Below are 18580 nucleotides of genomic sequence, written 5' to 3' on the forward strand. Positions count from 1 at the left end.
GAGGGCACTCTTTGTCCCCAGTATCATAAGCTATCAAATAATCTCAGTGATAGGGGTATGGGTTACCTCTTTTGAAGTTGTTGGTCAGTTGGATCCCACATTTCCTCTTTGTAATAGTGGTATTGATGCTATCTAATCACTTCTTGGTAGGATTCAAAGCCTGTTGTAAAAGAAGGAAATTTGGCACCAGTAACTAGGCTTAAAACTCATGGATGGCTACACCATAGGCCCCAGTGAAGAACAAAATACTATTCTGCTATGAAAACAGTAATTGACTGCTCCTTAATTCTCATATTTAAACATGTATATTAAATCATCTTTCAATATTTATCAAGGATGCTTCTTTTTTACAGTAGCTCTATTACCACAGAGACCCACAATTGATCAGTGTCCAGAAAATAAGATACTATGGAATGTTTAGCTCTAATTTGGATACCTGTATCATACTGCCCAAAGACTCAAGGATCATCCAGGATGAGGGAGAAATGAGAGGTAATGAGAGGAAATGAGAGGTAAGAATGAGAGGTAATGGATGTTTGTATGGAAAGAATATTTAAGAATATGACAGGGTCCTGGAAGATATGATCTCACAGCAGCAATAACTGAATGGACAAGATCTACACAAGATTAAGTCAACCAAAATCTTACCATGGATCATGGAAGGCTCATGAAGTCCCACCCCTAGCTACTGAGCTATTAGCAACTGATGGATGCTGTGGGAGGGAAAATGCATCTCTGAAGTGATACATCTTCAAAGAGGTTACCTGTGCTCCAGTAGATGGCCCTACACCAATGCATGTACAGGAACACTAGGTGGATTCAGTATATTACAACAAATAAACAAAAAAGAGGAATTCCATGAAGTTATGAGGGGAAAGTGGTGGCAGGATAAGGGAAGAATCAGGTAGGAGCCTGAGCATTGTTGGACGAAGTGTGTCACTGTGAATGTGGGCTTCGAGGTCCTAATGCTCAGGCTCCATCCAAAGTAGAAGCGAGTTCCTTCCTGGTTGACTTTGGATCAAGATGTAGAATTTCTCCAGCATGTCTGCTTGCAGGTTGCTAGGCTTCCTGCCGTGATGATAATAGACTGAAACTGTAAGACCACTAATTAAATGTTTTTCTTTATAAGAGATGCCTTGGTCATGATGTCTCTTTATAGCAGTGGAAAACCTAACTAAGACAGAGGGGTTAGGGAATGGATTTGATCAAATCACATTATATAATGTATATGAAATTCTTAAACAATAAAAAATTAAATAAAAGTTGAAGTTCTTGGCTCAAAGCTAAGGTAACATTTAAGCACATTAAGTAGACTTTGCTCAGAAGCTTGATTCTGGATAAATTTTTAGGTCTTTTACTTCCAATTTGAAAGACAGTCTGTTAGGTGAAAAAGAAAACATGTTGAAATGGAGCCAAATAAATTTCACTAGATCTGTGTTCTTTTTAATCTGTGATTCTCATCATGATGCCTTAGGAAGAGATTAAGTCTCACAAATTAACTTCTGCAGAAATTCTTTCATGGATTGTGCCCTTATATAGTTTTTGGTTACTATTTGAAGTGATCTACACTTACAAGTAAATTGCAAGTCAGCATTCATATGATACTTTTACCATTTAATTACTTAGATTTATATTCCCTGTCAGCCTGTTGCTGTGATTTCATATTTAGTAAGTAAATAGAGAGCAATGATTCTATTACAATTTTTATAAGATTTTTAAAAATGAAGCAAGTATTTAAAGCTACTCTCTATCGTTCTCCCAGGCTTGAGGAGTGGAATAGAAGCCAAGATCCAAAGGCAAAACTTGGCATTCTGCCTGTGACTTGGTGGACCTGTTAAACAATCCTGAAGAAAACCAGACTCTAACGGAATCAAACAGGGAAGCAGTAAGTTCCGAAACCAGTGTTCTTGGTTCAGTAAAAGCCCGTAAGTGCTGGCTTTGTCCATAAATGGGTTAAAAACAATCAAAAGTTGGAACACTCGGTAGTCCTGTAGGCGTTTCTAAGCATTCTTGTTGGAAAGTACCAGTGCAGACAAAGAAGGAGGAGAAACACAGTGTATGTAAAAAGGGATCTCTTGGGCAGCCATGTGGAGAAATCTTATAAACTGCAGGTTTGTATTATGTATGTCTTCTTATCACTTTATATTAAGTTTGGCTTTGACTATTATAAGAACTATTCAGTGAGGTGCCTTAGCAATTTCTGAAGCTTGAAAATGCATGAAACAAACTGCCTGTGATAGAAAAATCAGGCTTTTATAGGACAAGATACCCAGAGGAAGGTTCTTTTGGTTTGTTTGTTTGTTTTTTCTCTTTTAATTCTTTGGCTACTCCTAATGCCAGAGCCAAAGCTCATAGTTTACTAGGAATAACTGGTGTGAAGATTTTATAATGAGCTATGTATAAACACGTATGTATTTCCTTTGTATTACCTCAATGACTTTACAGAGGTTGGCAATCTAATGGTCCTCTGTGGGGTGTATAATCATGTTTTCATCATCCTGAGGTGGCATTGGGAAGTTTTGCCTTGTAAAGCAGGCAGATCAGCTTGGTTTTTTTTTTTTTTTTTTGTTGTTGTTGTTTGTTTGTTTTGTTTTTTGTTTTTTCTGTGCAAATTGTGAAACAGGGAAGGATTTATTTAAAAATTGCTTATCAACTGTATACACCTTTGGATATCTTTGATATTTTTTAAATCAGACACTCCAATTACACAAGCTTCCTGTATACATTCATATGCTTGGAAAAGAAAAGGGAAGTCAAGACTTATCAAATTTTTACAATATATTGAAAGATATTAGCAGAATATTCAGTAAGATTATTTTAAATTATAGCATGCTGTCATTTTCTCTCAGCAGGTGTATCTTTCTTATCATGAAAGCTGCAATTGAAAATAAATCATGCCTGTTCATTCTGCATTTCATTTAGATTTCTCTTATAAATGAAAGGTCTAAGAACTACTTTAAAGGCATAAGAAATCTGGCACTATTCTGAAATATTGCAGAGTAAATCAATGATATCTCCTTCCATGGCCAAGTAAAATTAATTATTTTGCCTGTCTAAGGCAGAATTATGAAAACTAGATAGTCAGTAATTTTACAGATGAAGATACACACAGCCATCCATAGGACTAAGCGCAGACACCCCAATGGAGGAGTTAGGTGAAGGACTGAAGGAGTTGAAGGGATTAGCAATCCCACAGGAAGAACAATATCAACCAACCCCCAAGTTATGACTTGTTAATGTTCTAGAAATAATTTTAAAATATAATTGATCCTCATAACCCATGGATTAAGTATTTGTAAATTTACTTAGTCCCTAAAATTAATTTGTAGCTAACTTGCATTGCATTTCTTTGGCAGACAAAATGAAAGGCCTAATTATACCAAAGGAAGTTACATCAAAGTCCATCTTGGGAAACCAAAGAATTTATTGGAGATTACTTTTAGAACTGTAGACAACTCAAAGGCAAGGGAAGCACCAAAAGCCTGCACCATTGCATAATTGGCAGCAGCTCCACCACTGAGGACTCCTAAACTCTGGTCACACTTTCACCTTCTATGTGCTCTAGCAGCTGGGACAGGAGGGAATAGAAAAAGAAATGTCATGTGGATATCTGGCAACCTATGAGCCTTTCAGAGACTTGCCATTATGTAGACCTTGCCCTTAGCTATATTTTCTTATTTTATTGTCATGAGTGTGACACAAAGTCTATAGGTCATCATAATCTACTTCATGGTAGTGTTGATTATGGCACCTAGAGAAAGTAGCTACATTTATAATCTTCAAATTAACACTTCCAGCATCTTACAATGATTTTGGTTCATGGACAAAGTAGGAAAAATTTTGAGCAACCTAATCTGTATATTTCCAGGTACAGTTCCACATTCATTGTAGTCTGCTTAAGGCTATGAATTATTATGAATTATGAATTGAATTATCATATTGTAATTTTTATTAGTGATTTTGCACTAATAAAAGGTAGTCTTAAGAATAGTACTAGCTCTATTTGCAATCCTGGATCTATACTCCATGCCTTGAGCCACAGCTCTGCTTGCATCCTTGGAAGTCTGTTGCCACTCAGGACAACCAGGTGAGCTCCCCATCCCCCAATCCCTGGCCCACTGGGGTCCCCCAGCAAGAACAGCAACTAAGAGGTCTGCACCATCTCCTCTGTGCTCCATGTTCTCTTCCACATCTCCACCTGCAATCCTCGAACTGCATTCCATTTCCTGGGCCACACCTCTGTCTGAGTCCCCTGGAGGCCTGCTGCCACCCTGGAGAACCAGATCTGCCACATTCCTGGAGTCCAGCTGCCACCTAAGACAATTAGAGGCCTGTTACCATTAGGGACTAGCAACATTACCTGCAGTTGCAGACACCTGCTATGATCAGGAATTACCAGGTAGAACACCTGGTACAATCAGATGACTAAAGGTTCCTTTATAAGAATATATCCTAACAAACTTGAGGAACAAGAAAATTACCTTAAATCTAACCTTATAAAGATGATAGAGAACATTAAAGAAGAAATAAATAACCCCTTAAAGAAATACAAGAAAATACAAACAGGTGAAGGAAATGAATAAGGTCAAAAAAGAAAAAAGGAAAAAAAAAAAAAAGGAATTAGAGCAATACAGCAAACACAAACTGAGGCAAGCCTAGGAGATGGAAAACCTAGGAAAGAGAATAGGTTTGGTGGTTGTTTATGGAATGAATCCCCAAGGAGGGCAGTCTCTGGATGGTCATGCCTTCAATCTCTGCTTTGTCTCTGTAACTCCTTCCATGGGTTTTTGTTTCCCCTTCTAAGAAGGATTCTGAGCTTCTTGGCTAATAACCCCTTATCAGTGAGTGCATATCATGTGTATTCTTTTGTTGATTGGGTTACCTCACTCAAGGTGATATACACCAGATCCATCCATTTGCCTAAGAATTTCATAAATTCATCGTTTTAAATAGCTGAGTAGTACTCCATTGTGTAAATGTACACATTCCATCCCATAAACAACCACTAACCCCAGACATTTTGGCAAATGCCAACAAGAGCCTGCTGACAGGAGCCTGACATAGCTGTCTCCAGAGGGCCTCGCCACTGCCTGGCAAATACAGAAGTGGATGCTCACAATCATCCATTGGAAAGAGCACAAGGTCCCCAATGAAGGAGCTAGAGAAAGTACCCAAGTAGCTGAAGGGGTCTGAAGCCCCATATGAGGAACATCAATATGAACTAACCAGTACACCCAGAACTCCTTGGAACTAAACCAGCAATCAAAGAAAATAGATGGTGGAACTTGTGGCTCTAGCTGTATATGTACCAGAGGATGGCCCAGTCAGTCATCAATGGGAGGAGAGGCCGTAGGTCCTATGCCCCAGTATAGGGGAATGCCAGGACTGGAAATGGGAGTGGGTGGGTTGGGGAACAGGAGGAGGGCGAGGGGGTAGGGGATTTTCAGAGGGGAAACTAGGAAAGGGGATAACATTTGAAATGTAAATAAAGAAAATATCTAATAAAAATATACATATATAAAAAGAGATTAGGAACTATACAGACATAAAGATTACAAATAGAAGACAAGAGATGGAAGAGAGTATATCAAGCATGGAAGATACAATAAAAGAAATTGATATATCAGAGAAAGAAAATCTATATAAGAAGTTTCTAAACAAAACATCCAGGAAATTGGGGACACTGAAAAAACCAAATCTAAGAATAATTGAGATAGAAGATTTCCAGCACAAAGGCCCAGAAAATATCTTCAACAAAATCATAGAAGAAAATTTCCCTAAACTAAAAGAAGAGATGCCTATAAATGTAAAAGAAGTTTAGAGAACACCAATCAGATTATAACAGAAAAGAAAATCATACAACAACAAAATACTCAAATCATTAAACGTAAAGAACAAAGAAATAGTATTAAAAGCTATAAGGGAAAAAGACAAGTACATATAAATGCAGACCTATCAGAATAATATCTGACTTCCTAACAAAGAGTCTAAAATCTAGAAGGATCTAGTCAGATGTCTGGCAGTCTCTAAGGGAACACAGATGTCATCTGATACTACTATACCCAGTAAAATATTATGTCACCATAGATAGAGAAAGCAAGATCTTCCGTTAGTCCAGACCTACAGAGGATTCTAGAAGGAAAACTCCAACAAAAGGAACTATGCCTAAGAAAACACAAGAAATGGATAATTTTCAACTGGAGAAAAACAAAAAAGAGAGAAACACAAATGCACACACGCATGCAGAAATACTACCAACACCAAAATAACAGGACCCAATAACCACTGGCTTGGTAATTAATATATCTCAACATCAATAGCCTCAATTCCCAATAATGAAGAAAAATAAAAAACAGTGGTTAGCATAAACAAGTTCCATCATTCTGCTGCATATAAGAAACACACCTCAGCAATAAGGATAAACACAATCTCAGAGTAAAGGTCTGCAAAAAAGGTCTCCAAGCAAATGTCTTAGAAACAAGAAACAATCTGAATTACCATTCTAATATCTAATAAAATAAAATTTGAACCAAACAACACTCTACTCAATGAAACCTTGGTCAAGGAAGAAGTAAAGAAAGAGATTAAACACTTTTTAGACTTAAATGAAAAAGAAGCCACAACATCACCAAATTCATGGGACACAATGAAAGCAGTCCTAAGAGGAAAATTCATAACTCTGAGTGCCTGCAAAAGAAACTAGAGAGAGAATACACTAGCAGCTTGACAGCACACCTAAAAGGTCTAGAACAAAAGGAAACAAAATCACCCAAGAGGAGTAGAGGGGAGGAAATAATCAAACTCAGGGGCAAAATCAACACAGTGGAAACCAAAAAGAACTATTCAAAGAATCAACCAAACCAGGATTTGATTCTTTGAGAAAATCAAAAAGGTAGATAAACAGTTAGCCAGACTAACTAAAAGGCACAGGGACAGTATCCTAATTAACAAAATCAAAAATGAAAACGGAGACATAACAATAGAACCTGAGGAAATCCAAAATTTCAACAGACCCTCCTACAAAGTGCTATACTCAACAAAACTGGAAAACCTGGATGAAGTGGACAAATTTCTAGACAGATACCATGTACCAAAGTTAAATTAGGATCAGATTAATGATCTAAACAATCCCATATCCCCTAAAGAAATAGAAGCAGTCATTAATAGCTTCCCAACCAAAAACAGCACAGGACCAGATGACTTTAGTGCAGAGTTCTATCAGACCTTCAAAGAAGATCTAATTCCAATTCTCCTCAAACTATTCTACAAAATAGAAACAAAAGGCACTCTACACAATTCATTCTATGAAGCCACAATTACTCTGATATCTAAACCACATGAAGACCCAACAAAGAAACAGAACTTCAGACCAATTTCTCTTATGAATATCACTGCAAAAATACTCAAAATTTTGCAAATCAAATCCAAGAACACATCAAAACAATCATCCATCATGATCATGTAGGCTTCATCACAAGGATGCAGGGATGGTTTAATAAACGTAAACCCATCAACTTAATCCACTGTATAAACAAACTCAAAGACAAAAACCACATGATCATCTTGTTAGATGCTGAGAAATCATTTGACAAATCCAACACCCCTTCATGATAAAAGTCTAGGAAAGACAAGGAATTCAAGGCCAATACCTTAACATAATAAAAGCAATCTACAGCAAACCAGTAGCCAATATCAAACTTAATGGAGAGAAGCTGGAAGCAATCCTAATAAAATCAGGGACTAGACAAGGCTGCCCACTTTCTCTGTACCTATTCAAGATAATACTCAAAGTCCTAGCCACAGCTATTAGACAACAAAAGGAGGTCAAGGGGATACAAATTGGATAGGAAGAAGTCAAAATATCACTATTTACAGATGATATGATAGTATATATAAGTGATCCTAAAAATTCCATCAGGAAACTCCTAAACCTGATAACCAGCTTCAGTGCAGTAGCTGGATATAAAATTAACTCAAACAAATCAGTGGCCTTTCTCTAACCAAAGGATAAATGGGCTGAGAAAGAAATTAGGGAAACAGCACCCTTCACAATAGTCACAAATAATATAAAATACCTTGGTATGACTCTAACTAAGGAAGTGAAAGATCTGTATGATAAGAACTTCAAGTCTCTGAAGAAAGAAATGGGAGATTTCAGAAGATGGAAAGACCTCCCATGCTCATGGATTGGAGGGATTAATACAGTAAAAAAGGCTATCTTGCAGGAAGCAATCTAACATATCAATGCAATCTCCATCAAAATTCCAACTCAATTCTTCAATGAATTAGAAAGGGCAATTTGAAAATTCATCTGAAATATCAAAAAACCTAGGATAGCAAAAACTATTCTCAATGATAAAAGAACCACTGGTGGAATCACCATGCCTGACCTCAAACTGTACTACAGGGCAATTATGATAAAAACTACATGGTACTGGTACAGCCACAGACAAGTAGATAAATGGAATAGAATCAAAGACCCAGAAATGAACCCACACACCTATGGTCACTTGATATTTGAGAAGGAATACTAAAACCATTCAGTGGAAGAAAGACAGCATTTTCAACAAATGGTGCTGGCACAACTGGTGGTTATCATGTAGAAGAATGAGACTTGATCCATTCTTATCTCCTTATACAAAGTTCAAGTCTAGGTGGATCAAAGAAGTCCACATAAAACCAGAGACCCTGAAATTTATAGAGGAGAAAGTGGGGAAAAGCCTCGAAGATATGGGCACAGGGGAAAAATTCCTCAACAGAATAGCAATGACTTGTTTTGTAACATTGAGAATCAACAAATGGGACCTCATAAAATTGCAAAGCTTCTGTAAGGCAAAAGACACTGTCAATAAGACAAAAAGGTCACCAACAGATTGGGAAAGAATCTTTACCAACCCTAAATCAGAGAGGGTGCTGATATCTAATATATATGAAGAACTTAAGAAGATAGACTCCAGAAAATCTAATACCCTATTAAAAAATGGGGTAAGGAGCTAAACAAAGAATTCTCAACTGAGGAATATGAATGGTTGAGAAGGAGCTGAAAAAATGTTCAGCATCCTTAATCATCAGGGAGATACAAATCAAAACAACCCTGAGATTCTACCTCATACCAGTTAGAATGAACAAGATCAAAAATTCAGGTCACAGCATATTCTGGTGAGGATGTGGAGAAAGAGGATCACTCCCCCATTGTTGTTGGGATTGCAAGCTTGTACAACCACTCTGGAAATCAGTCTGGTGGTTCCTCTGAAAATTGGACATAGTACTACCTGAAGATCCAGCAATTCATCTCCCAGAAGATGTTCCAACTTGTAATAAGGACACATGCTCCACTATGTTCATAGCTGCCTTATTTATAATAGCCAGAAGCTGGAAGGAACTCAGATGTCGCTCAACAAATTAATGGATACAGAAATTGTTGTACATTTACACAATGGAGTACTGCTCAGCTATTAAAAATAATGAATTAATGAAATTCTTAGGCAAATGGATGGATCTGGAGGATATCATCCTGAGTGAGATAACCAAATCCCAAAAGAAGACACATGATATACACTCACTGATAAGGGGATATTAGCCCAGAAACTTAGAATATCCATGATACACTTTGCAAAACACATGAAACTCTAGAAGAACGAAGATCAGAGTGTGGATACTTCTCTCCTTCTTAGAATGGGGAAGAAAATACCCATGGAAGGAGTTACAGAGACAAAGTTCAGAGCTGAGAGGGAAGGAAAGACCATCCAGCACCTACCCCACCGAGGGATCCATCCCATATACAACCACCAAACCCAGACACTATTGCATATGCCAGAAAGATTTTGCTGACAGGACCCTGACATAGCTCTCTATTGTGAGTCTATGCCAATGCCTGGCAAATACAGAAGTGGATGCTCACAGTCATCTATTGGATGTAACACAGGGCACCTAATGAAAGAGCTAGAGAAATTACCCAAGGAGCTAAAGGGATCTGCAACCCTATAGGAGGAACAAATATCTGAAATAACCGGTCCCCCCAGAGCTGTGTCTCTAGTTTGATATGTAGCAGAGCATTGCCTAGTTGGCTATCAATGGGATGAGAGGCCCTTAGTATTGTGAAGATCATATGGCCCAGTACAGGAGAATTCCAGAGTCAGGAATTGGGAGTCTGTGTGTTGGGCAGCAGGGTGTGGGGAGTGAATGGGGGCTTTGGTGATAGCATTTGAAATGTAAATGAAGAAAATATCTAATAAAATATTATACTTGAAAAAAAATTCAGTGAAATGCAAATAGAACAAATGTTTTAGAACTTGTCTCTGAGATTGAATTTGAAGTACAAAGGAGGCAACTACAAGAGAATAGGACCTCAGAATGCTAGTCTTGAAGTCTTTTAGCTCTGGATAGGGCACACCTGTGTTGACTCCCAAACTGTTGTGCTACACTCATTATCCTTTCTTTCTGGAGAATCCTTACCTGTCTCATTCTCACCATTCAACATGAACTTCATTTCACATCCTCTCCAAACTCTTCAGATGAGTTTAGTTCTCCTAATTTTGTTCACCATTATTTAACTGACTTTCCAATGATTGCACCTTCTTAGTGACTGCTATTTGTTTGATATAAGAAAGAATGTTATGACATAATGTTTCATGATACAGTGTTACAAAAGCAAAATGTTGAAAAAGGATCCTTATCACATAAGTGTTCATAGATAATTTATTAAGGTGAAGTCTTGGGTAAGAAAAAGGCTGACACAACTGTGTAGAAGGCAAATGAGAAAGGGCTGTGTATGTGAGGTATGGACATCATATTATTAGCAATGTCATACTTGAATTGATCACTGAGCCACATTTGTGGTTTGTTTTTTATAGCTAAGACATTAGAAATAAAAAGTATTTGTAATACAATTATTTAACCTACTCTTAGTCAGAAAACATTCTAACTTTAATTAAAGCACCATTTAAATGGATTTATGAAATGAAGGTGGTGGTAGAGGTCATGCTGTTGGTGATGGAGGTCATGGTGAGGGGAACATGTCATGGTGGTGGTGGTGGATGTGGTGCTGCTGGTAGTGATGCTGGTGATACAGCCATATTTTTGATTAATACTCTGTTCCTGGCAACACAATAAGCTATGTGAAAATAATTTGTTTACAATCAACTTCACAGCAACATTATAGATGTCTCTAGCTAATTGAGCACTTTTCTGTTGTAAGCACATTAAAACTTTAGCTCATTTCACATAATCAAGCCCCAAATTTTATGTGGTTAGTACAGCTATGATTACTGCTCAAGAGTAGATGATATTGAAATACAATAACATGCCCCAAGTAACACCACCAACCTGGAATTTAAATGAAGTCCTGAAAGGGAGCAAGGAAGGGGTTTCTTCTTGATACAGTTTCCCAATTGGACCTACCACCAATTCTCAGTCTTTTTGTACTTTCTGAAAATTTCAGTTTACAAGAAATATATTCTAGAGTCTTCCTTTGAACCCTCCCTTTTGCCAAGCACTATCTGACTTGTATTCTTTTTTTTCCCTTTACTTAAAATAGCCTTTGTTCTCATATAATATATCCTGATTTTGATTTTGTCTTCTCAAAGTCTCCTTCCAACCTTCCTTCCATCAAAATTCATTCTATTGCAGTCACTAAGTAGAAAACAAGAAAGCTTCTAAGGTATAGTAATAAGATAAAACAAAAACTAATACATCAGGATAGGACAAAACAAACAGAAGAAAAGGAGGCCAAAAAAAGGCACAAAATAACAACAACAATAAAACAGATATAATGGGAGGGGAGGCCCTTGTCCTGTGATGGCTTGATGCTCCAGTATATGGGACTCCTAAGGCGTGGAGGTGGAAGAGGGTAGGTGGGTGGGGGAGCAGCCTCATAGAAGCAAGGTAAGGGGGGATTGGATAGGGAGTGTGCAGAGAGGAAACAAGGAAAGGGGATAACATTTGAAATGTAAATAAATAAAATATCCATTTTTTTTAAACAAAGAAACAGATATAGAAGCTAAAACTCACTTGTTCACATACTCAGGATTCCAAAAATACTAAACTGGATGTCATAATATATATGCACAGGATCTATAAGGCAAAAAAAGAGAAATAGATAGATAGATAGATAGATAGATAGATAGATAGATAGTTATATAAATAGATAGTTATTGGATATAGATACAGATACAGATATTGCTTGTGATAGGTATACACATGTGTGTGCATGTATGTAGGTATAAATATGTGTATGTGTGTGTCTATGTCTAAGTGTACATGTGTGTATAAGTGTCTGTGTACATGTGTGAGTGTGTGAGTATCCATGTGTGAGTATGCATGTGTGTAATGTGTGTGTGTGTGTGTGTGTGTGTGTTTATTCCTACTGCTAAGCTTCTCAGTTCCATGAGAGCTAGTTTCTATAGCTTCTACTAGTCCATATTATGGATAGTGTAAACAAAAGCCAACAGAGATTCTCATTCTGTATCTACTCTGGATGCTTTGCACTTGAGCAGCTGCATTTCTATTTACATGGTAGAATAAAATTTTACATTGTAGAGTAATAAATATACTTAAAACCTCTATAAGTCTTTAGTGGTTTACTTACGTTTTGTTTGTAAATTCAAAAAAAATGTATAAAACAGACAAGGTAAAAAAAAACATTCAAAATGAGCTGACATGGTAACATATGTTTGTAATATTAGCATTGCTAATGTTAAGTCATTCTCAGCTAAAAAGAAAGTTTGAGGTCAGCCTGGAAAACATTAGATTCTGTCTCAATAAAGCAAAATGGAGTGAAGAAAATAAAATAAAAGGAAAGGAAAAGAATGGAGGAAGGGTATAAATTCCTAATGAATTATTTTAATTGATTCTTTATTCATTATGATGATTTTGGTGCCTTTTCAGGTAGAATGATTTATGCATTTATTCACATACTCATTTATTTATTTTACTTGCATTTTCTTAACCACACACTTTGGATTAAATCTCGAGGTTTATTATGACTACATATACTTAAAAAAAGCCCCATGTGGGTATTATGTTTTTATATGGACTAAATTCTGAACGGAAACACAATAAGCATTCTCAATGGGTGAGTTATATTTTTCAATGTTTTGAAAACACATTTTTAAATGTTTCTTGAATATTTGTTGCTGTAGAGCAGAACTGTCAAGAAGGATCACACACCAGCTATCCCAGTGTCAATGGGGTGAAAGTAATACTGATGCTAAGGACATTTTGTAGTCATAGAGAGTTTATTATGGGCTATACATTAAGACACAGACTTCATAGAAATGTCATTAGATCCTAATAGTTACAATTCTATTTATTGCCCATCTTACAAGGAAAGAAACAGAGGTCTGAAGAGGTGAAAGATCTTGCTCAGGGGCATAAGACAAGGTTTGCCTATAATACTGTATTTTGTTTCTTGTAAAATAATATGACCAATTCAAATATTTTCTAGTGTATTATTACATTGTACTTATTTCTACAACACTTTGATCCCTTAATAGAATCTCTGTGGCTTGTTAAAATGAGCTGTTTGTTTTTTGTGGAATAATTTATATTCTTGATCATTTAATGATAGAATATGATACAATGCATCGAGCTTTAGAATCCAAAGTAACTGAATATGAGCCCTTTGAAGTTTACTGTTAGGTTCTTTGGAAATTCAGTTGTGTTGGATGGTGTTTTGCTGGGGCACACACATGAAGGACTGTCTTCTTGATGCAGGCACAAGTAAAAGGACATTTTGCTAAAGCAGGCTCATAAGGAAGCATTTCACTGAAGCAGAAACAGGCTAAAGCAAGCACATAAAAGGACACATGATGAAGGACTCTTCCCTAACAACAGACATGTATTGGTCTGTCTTATACAGAGTAGCTGAGCTCCACTTGTTAGGAGTTCATAGAGAGAAATCACCCAAAAACTTCTGGTGGTATACTGCAGCTTCTTGTCACTTCAGCAGACTTGAACTGATTGGCAGACTTATGTCAGCTGATACAGACTCACCTGCTGAGGCAAGACACAGACTGAGGCAAGACAAGTGGTGTCCTGTGAGGACACATGATGTTTGGTGGGAGTATAAATTACACTCAAAGAACTGTGAGAAGAGCTATGCTTGCTTAGCTAAACACTTCGTGGTCCCAAGTCTTCATTGATCTACACTTCCCTAACAGAGGCACAATGGAGAACTGCTCCTGGTGTCCCTGTTGGTCCCAATTAATTCTGCTGACCCATGCCAATTTGACTGAGGCCTGGTTGCTTTTGCTACATTGTGCCACTGCTGCTGCTATCCCAATACTACTGAACTGGACTGCTGGTGGATCCATGAAGTGTTTCTGAGTAGAGTGGATCCAGCTCCAGCTGCTGACCTGTGAGCTGAACTGCTGATTTCCTGACAGTGCAGATGGGCCTTGTTCCAAAGAATAATTTCTAAACAGGTCCACTCCACCCCCTCCAATATCCTTTCTTTTCTACTGCCTCTGGTAGATGGGTGCTAGAAGGAAGGCTAAAGCATTTAAGGCCCATCCTTAAAAGTAGGCTTTGAAAAAACTAAAAGTTACACATATTTTTTCTTTCTCTTGTTCCAGGTAATTTATGGCACATTGTGTGACTAGCAGAGACAGAAGTAATTAAAAGGCCTAAGCTGGCAAACAAAGGTGCAGATTCTAGTAACCAACTGACCATATAACCTTAAGAAATTGCTCATATATATAACATAAAATTAAGACATATGAACATACTCTCCAAGTCTTAATGACCTTCTAAAGATGCTATCACATTACTAACACCTTACTTTTCTATTCACTGTGCATTCATTAGAATGCAGCAGGTTAAAAGAGTTGGTGTATTTTCCTATTAATTAAATGGTAAGTTTGAATTTTATTGACCTTCTCTGATAGTTAATAATTATTATTAATTTCACAGAATCTATAATCACTTACCAGACAAGCCTATCAGCATGCATGTGAAGGCTAATCTAGATTAGGTAAATCTCTGAGCATACCTATAAGGATGTATAGAGTAGGTAATTGGGATGGTAAGGATCATCATAGCTCTGGAAGCACTAATCCATGACTATAGTCTTGCACCAAATAAAAGCAGAAGCTGTTTGTGAAAATCCATCTTTCCTGTCTATGGATATAATATGACCAGATACTTCAAGATCCTTCCAGAATAACTTCAAGTACTGCATCCTTGAACTACAAGCAAAAATACAACCTTTTAAAATTATGCTTTGTTAGGATATTTTGTCAAGAAACTTCAGAATGATTTTGAACCCTAAATTTCCATTAGATTGAGTAAGAAAAGGATTACAATACACACAACACACTACTGTTCTGGAGATAGAGATTATAGGAAGCACCATCTTAGTCCATTATCATCATGGCAGGAACTATAGTGGCATGCAGGCAAACAAGGTACTGACGAAGTAACTGAGAGTTCTACAAGTGTATCTGAAGGCAGAAGAAAGAGGGAATGACACTGGGCCTAGCTTGAGCAAGTTAAGCCTCAAAGACTATCCTGATTGACACACTTTTTACAAAAAGGCCATATGTACTCCAACAAGGCCACACCTCCTATTAGTGCCACTTCCTATGAACCATTTTCATTCATACCACTGTAGGACCTTTGTTTAAAATTATTGAGGATTTTATGATGATAACAATAGAGCATTAAGGTAAGGAGATACCCTGTGTAGCATTAAGTCCCATTTGGTTTTGCAAAAGTCATGGTGTGAAACCAGTCTTGTATGCTAACTTGTTTTTGTTTTTGTTTTTGTTGTTGTTGTTTTTAAGGTGATAAGTGACCTTTCTCTTTTCACACATGTGACCTGTACTTGTCTTATTCATAAGCCAATATTCTTTTCACTGGACTATTATGACCAGGAAATATAGGCTAACTACCTCCTTTTGCTAGTTTCCTTTCTCTTCTTCTTTCTCTTCTTTTTCTCTTTTTTTTTTTCTGTTTCTTTCTTCTTCTTCTTTTTTAAATCTAGGATTTTCAGCAAGTGTAAGTTAGAACTTCAGGTCTCATGAAAATGTGATTATATTTAATCCACACTGTTTGTTGCCTCAGAGATATCCCTGGTTTTGCATGACTGCTGGACTGCCTTGTACATACTGTCATCTACCATTGGTTCTGTAGATTAAAAGTATATGAAGACCTGCTTCCAGAGGTGTTCCAGATGTGGCTGCTGTGTCACATGTGTGTGTCACATAGCTCAGAGGCTATGTCTGTGCTCAGTGTTCTGACCTATGAACATCTGATTAGTAGCCTAATATTCCTTGAAAAAGAAGTGGGCCTGAGATGACCATCAGTCTGGTGCCTGGTAGGCCTGAATGGGGAGTGAACTGGAGACTACATGAACCTCATCTGGAACCATGAACTTGGGCTGGAGTGACCATGAGACAGAGAATCCTCACATGGGGCCATTCAGGCAGGCCTGGTAAAGAGCAGGCCATCAGACCAGCACTATGGGGCCTGGACAGGGAACTAGCATGAGAGGACCATTAGTCTAGTGCTGTATAGACTTGGGGGGCACACCTTGCCAGAGATGATACCCTGCCCAGTACCATAATGCATGAGCGAGGCTCAGCACTCCAGAGACTGTGCTTGAGATGACCCCAGACATTCAGAGACTCTAGGTGCTCCTAAGAGGAGCGAGTAAGAAGTGGAGAAATGAGAAACTGAAGAGTGTGAGCACAATGGAGAGAGGGAGAACTGGACACTTGAGGGTAATAAAGAACAGCTTAATGTAAGTAGTCAATGATGCCACCTGGGACCATGGTGGGGATCTGACCTATGCTGCCACTGAGAACCATGTCTGAGTCCATGTCCCTGCAGCAGCAGAGATCTGTTACCCAAAAGGCAGGGAACATGTCTGTGGTCTGGGCTGGTGTCTGAGGGCTGTGTGGAACTGACCCCATCCCTCACCTAGGCATCTTGGGAAAGCTGGCTCCACCACTCATTTCCTGTGTGGTGTAGACAAAGGAAGGATACCCTTCTTTCCAGCTCCAGCATTAGGGAGAGCAGACCCTACATCTCCAATGGTAGCAGAGTAGAGCTGACCTTAGTGGTAGGGGTAGAGGTGAGCCTGCCTGAGGGCATGAGCATGGGAGAGCTTTGACTCTGCCACTTCTATGTAGTACAATAGCATGGGCAAGGGAGAGATACATCCCTCCTTGCCTCTTGCCACCTACATCAGGTTGGAGAGATGGCTTTGGGGTCATTAGAGTAGGAGAACAGGCCCTGTACTTTACCTGGACATCACAGTCTGATGATGGGGGTTGGCGTGGGGGAGTCATGGTGTGACCTGGCCCTGAGGGTGTGAACATGGGAGAACTGATCCCACAACTTATCTCCAGAGTGTTAGTGTGGGCAAAAGAGAGATGTCCACTTCCTCTCACTATTTTTGGCAAACAGGAGATCTGGCTCAGGATCATGAGAATGGGACAACTGGCTATGTCTCTGGCTGGCTGCAACACTCAGAAGAGCATCTCACCTGTGTCTCACCTGTGTAGAGCTGGCGATGGACATGAGGATTATTGGTGAGCTGGTCCTGAGGGCATGAGAGCAAAGAGCTGGTGGGCCTCTCAGGCTCAGATCCAGGGCTTTGGACAGAGTCATTGCAATGATCATTTGCAAGTAAGAAGTGTGAACAAAAAGGTATACTGTGGGACACACTGTGACATACTAGCTTCTACAATGAAATATTTTTCTTTCTCTTTTGGGGTGAAGGTTGCAAGGGAGGAGAAGATGAGTGGGATTGAGATAATATGAAATTCACAACGAACCAATAAAAGTTTCTTAAAAGTTAGCTAGATGTAATCTACTATGTACATAGATAGTTCCCCTGTATATTATTCTTTGAACAATACAGTATGGTAGCTATCCTCATAATGTTGAAACTACATTTAAAAGCCATTTGCAGATAATTTAAAGTATAGATGTACATAATATATCCTAATATATATATATATATATATATATATATATATATATATATATATAATGTTGTATGCAATTCTATGCTATTTAACAAAAGAGACAATTGCTGATGGTATCGGGGAGTATGGGGCAGGAGATGGAATTTAATACTCTTTGATTTCAAGGGACAGCTTAATTTTCTTCTGTTCCCAGGTACCTGTGTCTATAGAGATCTTTCCATGTATTAACCATCCATCGAATCTGACTGAGAGGACTCAGTGATTGAGAGTGCTCAAAAGAACCCATGATATCAAAGATGTAAGGGACTTAGTATGGTACCTGTGTAGTATATGGTAAAAGGTCATGTGCTATTAGCTATTATTGTTGTCGTGACCAATATGTTGGGACCAAATCTCAGGATGTGTGTCTCTTCCATATTTCTTATTGAATTCCTTTTTATTGTCCTTCAATTTGCTCTTTGAATTAACTGATCCACCCCTGAATACAAGGGAGGGGCCCTTCTAACATCACCTTGTATCTGGTACAGAATCTCTTCTATGAATATGTAGTTTCCCTGTTATGAAAATTTCTGCTAAATAAAACATTTTTCATTTTATTACACATGGCAAATATGTATAGAAAATCAGGGAGGAAAGAGTGAAGCAAT

The 18580-nt window shown here is 38.0% G+C and overlaps 1 pseudogene; it reads left to right on the plus strand.

Moving 5' to 3' along the window:
- The first annotated feature begins 16158 nt into the window (after positions 1–16158).
- On the plus strand, positions 16159–16269 carry LOC115032486 (annotated as a pseudogene).
- The last annotated feature ends 2311 nt before the right edge of the window (positions 16270–18580 follow it).

The sequence above is a fragment of the Mus caroli genome, chromosome 1 (genome assembly GCF_900094665.2).
Source record: "Mus caroli chromosome 1, CAROLI_EIJ_v1.1, whole genome shotgun sequence".
Classification (NCBI taxonomy): Eukaryota; Metazoa; Chordata; class Mammalia; order Rodentia; family Muridae; genus Mus; species Mus caroli.